General features: G+C 40.6%; 1 long non-coding RNA gene across 1 annotated transcript; it reads right to left on the minus strand.

The window, feature by feature from the left end:
• Nucleotides 1-756: 756 nt before the first annotated feature.
• LOC146304366 (uncharacterized) lies at nt 757-2,822 on the minus strand. The gene is made up of 3 exons (XR_014769391.1): nt 2,545-2,822; nt 1,430-1,575; nt 757-1,226 (listed from the first exon to the last, which is right to left on the minus strand). It is a non-coding gene; the product is annotated as an uncharacterized LOC146304366 (long non-coding RNA).
• Nucleotides 2,823-4,450: the final 1,628 nt, after the last annotated feature.

A 4,450-nucleotide genomic window follows, 5' to 3' on the forward strand; every position in this document is an offset into this window, starting at 1 on the left:
TAGAATAGACTCTGGATGAATTTATTTATATGAGCATTTAAATGAACCAATGCTCTTATTATAATAGATGTATCCTATAACACTTGTCCCTATCTTCAGCATACTGTTTTACACTAGTATGTGTACCACTGCTGTATATATTGTTGTACATCACTTACATACAAACGCATATGTTTACATATTCTTACACGTCTTAGTTTTTTTTCTACTGTTGTATATAGTTTAATTCACAATGCACATGTTAACTAATATTTTATTTTTATTTCTTAAAAGCTTTATCTCTACAGAATATTTTTATCTTAATTTCTATATTCTATATGCTTATATTTGTAGAAATATATGTATATACTTATATTCCAGTCTTCCTTGAATGAGTTTAACTGTAACACTACCAATTTCCCTCCTGGGATCAATAAAGTATATCTGATTGTGATAAGTCATTGCATATTGAGCAGGATAATGTACAGTGAGCAGGTCAGTATTGTAAAATAAACCTCTTCAGGATGAAGTAAGACCCTCTGTTTTGTGTCAGGGTCCTGCATCATCCTGTCAGGGTTTATTTCATGACACTGACAGAAAAGATTTTCACAATATTGTTAGTTGTATTTATGAAGATAAATATGTCAGATTTTTTACAGTTTGCTTTACATTACTTAAGTTGGCATAACATTAGTGTTCACTAAACACCATGAATGGAGAAGCACACCCCAAAATAAACAGATACTGTTCATATTAAACATGACTTAACAGGAGAAGTTTTACACATACTGTGAGGCATTTATTGAATCGCATATATCACATCGTATAACATGTCAAATGATGTACTTATCATCCATGACAGTAAACTGAAAGATTCACTGAATCCATTTGAAAAAAAAAAAAAACTTTGACACATCAAAGATTGATGTTTTTGAGGCTAAACTGTTAACTGGACATCTTTTCCATATGTTTCATTCGTTACAGGTATCAGCCTATAGGTTTCCTCGTCACTCCTTGTCAAAGCCTGTCTGGTTCTTAGGATTTGCGCCATGTTTCCTGACGCCCAGGGCCTCTATGTTGGATTCAGACCTCCTCTTAGTTGAACCAGGACACACAGCTGGCGATGACCTTCTCCTTGTCTGGCTCCTCATAATGTGGACTCAGGTCCTCTGGATCTTCATTCCTGTCTGGCACCGGGTCCAGAAACACTTTCTCAAAGATGGGGTCCATTAAGTCGGCCACATATCCTGTGCAATATTGCAGAAAGATTTTGTTTAAACTTCAAAAAAGTCAGTGCATTATGTTTATGTGTGTATTTATATAAGTTATTAATTTTCTATTTTATTTCTATTTTTTGTTGAAACCTTTGCAACAACTGTTACAGTGATACAGTAAATACAACATGTACATGACTTAATTTTAGTTACAAATAAAAGAATGTAACACTTACAAAACATGGGCTCAGTCTTCACTGGTTTTGTTCTGCAGGCTCCTCTCATGGTCTTTGGGAAGTGCACTTTGAAGAGTTGGTCTCCACCAGATGTGATGTGTGGTTTGTCAGCAGGTTCACTGTAATACATGACAGCCAGGCAGAGTCTGAAAGTACAGCAGTACAGAGAAAATCAAAGATGTAAATAATGAACAACTGTAAATATTTTTTACAAATTAAATGTAACCACACTTTCATTTACCTGCACAGCATTCCAAGAAATGGAAACACCAAGAGTCTTTCAAATGCCACTGAGACAATATATGCAATCATACACTGCTATGGCCTAATATATTTATAATAACAGCTGATGTGTGTGACTTGGTCATTGTTACTATGCCGTTTTTGTGAGTAAAAAGTGAGTAGTCACATGATTTTATGAATTGTATTGATATCAAAGCAAAACAGTCGTCATTATGGACGTGTCCCTCTCCTCCTGCATGTCCTGCACCCCATCTGTGTTGTTTGTAATGTAATGTAATGCAGGACTACTGTTACCGTACTGTTGTCCTTTAGCGCATCAGTGTTGAAGCACCGTAAACACTGAATAGAGGAGGGGGTGTTGTTGGTGAGGAAGCTGTTGAACCGGAGAAATTAAACTTATTTTCTGATTATTTTGATTCTTACATTCCAAGCACAGATAAACACAACTGCATACCTGCGCTAATCACAACGCCTGATTTAGTCTGAACACAAGTTTCTCGGCTTGATTTTGAAGCAGGTCGCTACACATTTCAGGTATGAGACAGTTAGCAGCTTGATGCTAATCTAAGTTACACAGCAGGCAGAGGAGAGAGGAAGCGTCCATAACAACAGAGTCGATAACACAAACCCAGCAGCATGAAGTCACACAAAAACTGACATGAAAAACAGTCACCAGCATCCAATTTACTATTCTGTTTAGTAAACTGGCTTCATATGAGGCTTAACGTTCACACAGATTATCTTGACTCTCCCTCAATATTATACTCCAGTGTGTGAGCACACAGTAGATGCTACACATATTAGCCGCGATGCTAACGGCAGGATGAGCGGCTAAATACACAGTAAAGCAGCATAAAGATGATAAAACTTACCGCTGCCATGTCTGCAGTTATGTCACAGTCGGTACTGATCCATCCTTGAGCTTCAGTTTTGAAGTAAATCCTGCTTTGTACTGACCGTCGATGAAGAAGCAGTCCGAAGTAAAATGGTTAGCACCCGCACACACACGCAACACTTTACTGGTGTTGTGAGGACATTTTACTTAAAAATAAAATTAATAAATTAATCCACTGGGTCTTCTGTGGGTCATATGACGGGAGTAAATGCAGACATTTGTGCTCGTTCCTGCAGCCAACAACAGAGGACTTGTGCTTTCCTTGTGCCTTCAACTTCTCAGTTTGCCTGTGTAGCGTTCCCGGAGAAAACGATGGCGAGCGGGAGGCGGACTCGTAGGTTTTCAGTGGGCGGCACAGACACGCAGCACAGGGAGTGTCTCCGGCTCAGAGGAGGTGCTTGCCCGGCTATGACGTCATAGCCGGGCACAAATCTAAACGGAGCGTTTTGGCCTACATTCACTGAAAGGTGGAGCAAGCAAGAGAGGGAGAGAGAGGATTGTTCTCATATCAGGGGATTCTGAAGGCAGGCCGGGGACACATATTTTCACTGGAAAACCTTCAAAAAGTGCATTTTGCATAATATGTCCCCTTTAACTGATCCTATTGTCTGTGTACCTAACCACGGTTGTATGTACACTAATGCTTCGGCTATTACAGTAGCAGCATAAGGTTGTTGTACACATATTTGGTCTCCTGGTGGATTAGAACAGTTTGTTTGGGCCAACGTTATTTGGACTTTATAGTCAAATCCTAATTTCACATACATCTGTACGTAAATGATACGCAAAAGAGTTGTATAGTTCATTCCTGGGGGTAGGTACTGATCATTGATTGTTTTTGCAGTATACTGTGCAATGTCATTAAACCGTGAATATCTATTAGAATCTTGAGATCCTATTGGATACGTAGGGGTGTAACAGTCATCTGCTTCATCTAGCAACCTAGAGGCGAAGTCATTCCAGTTAAACACTTCATAATCTGTCTTAGAAAAGGGGATTGGAACTAACATTGGAGTGTGTATTGACTCTGGCATATTCTGGCATAACCAGCAGTTACTCAGATTACGTTCACATGCATATTCAATCATTAAACTAAGGACAGAGTTTGTTTTGGCCATTTTAGGTATCTGAGCACTCTGAGCTGTCGATGTGTGAGAGGATGCCGCTTTAGAACCTATCTGGAGTATAGAGGAAAAGAGCATTTCATGCAAGTATTCATCATGTTCATCATGTTCACGATTTTCACAACTTCTTACCTTCCCTGGCACACTCTGAAAATTCACTTCCCATACTTTACAATCGGGGCTGGTCTCCAGTTGTAGATTAGTAAAACACCATAACTCTATATTTCGGATGGTGGCTGGAGTGTACTTGACTCTCACAGCATTCTTTGAGGTTTGAGAAAGCTCAATTTGTTCTGCGTCTAGTACATTCCACCACCATCTATTTCTAGCCTTGAAATCAGGGTTTGCAATCAAACAATCATTCAATTTACATCGGTCATTAGGACATTCGAATATGATTGGATCCACCTCTCTCCTGGTCCGGTTTAGACTCTCATAGGTGGGTTTATTAATGTTCCAGGGAGCCTGCAGGTGGTTATTCTGCCAGTGGTGCTTGTCCGTCAGTCTCTTTCGGCGCATAGTGACGTGACTGTCACCTCGTCCATGGAGACAGGCACTCCGGCACCTATTGTTTTGGGTTTTGAGGCCTGGACCTGGTTCACTGCTTAGCCAAGCAGGGGTGCGTGGCAAGGGGCTCTGTCTAGAGCGGTCACTCCCTGGGATGAGAGGCATGGGCCGTGGCGGTGGGTGCCCTCTCTCCTGAGGGGGCACCAGGTCTGTGGTTCCTTCTGCGCCGTGGAGGAGGAGGTCACTCGTGGC

Source organism: Lutjanus erythropterus, unplaced genomic scaffold (genome assembly GCF_056507025.1).
Source record: "Lutjanus erythropterus isolate fLutEry1 unplaced genomic scaffold, fLutEry1.hap2 Scaffold_155, whole genome shotgun sequence".
Classification (NCBI taxonomy): Eukaryota; Metazoa; Chordata; class Actinopteri; order Lutjaniformes; family Lutjanidae; genus Lutjanus; species Lutjanus erythropterus.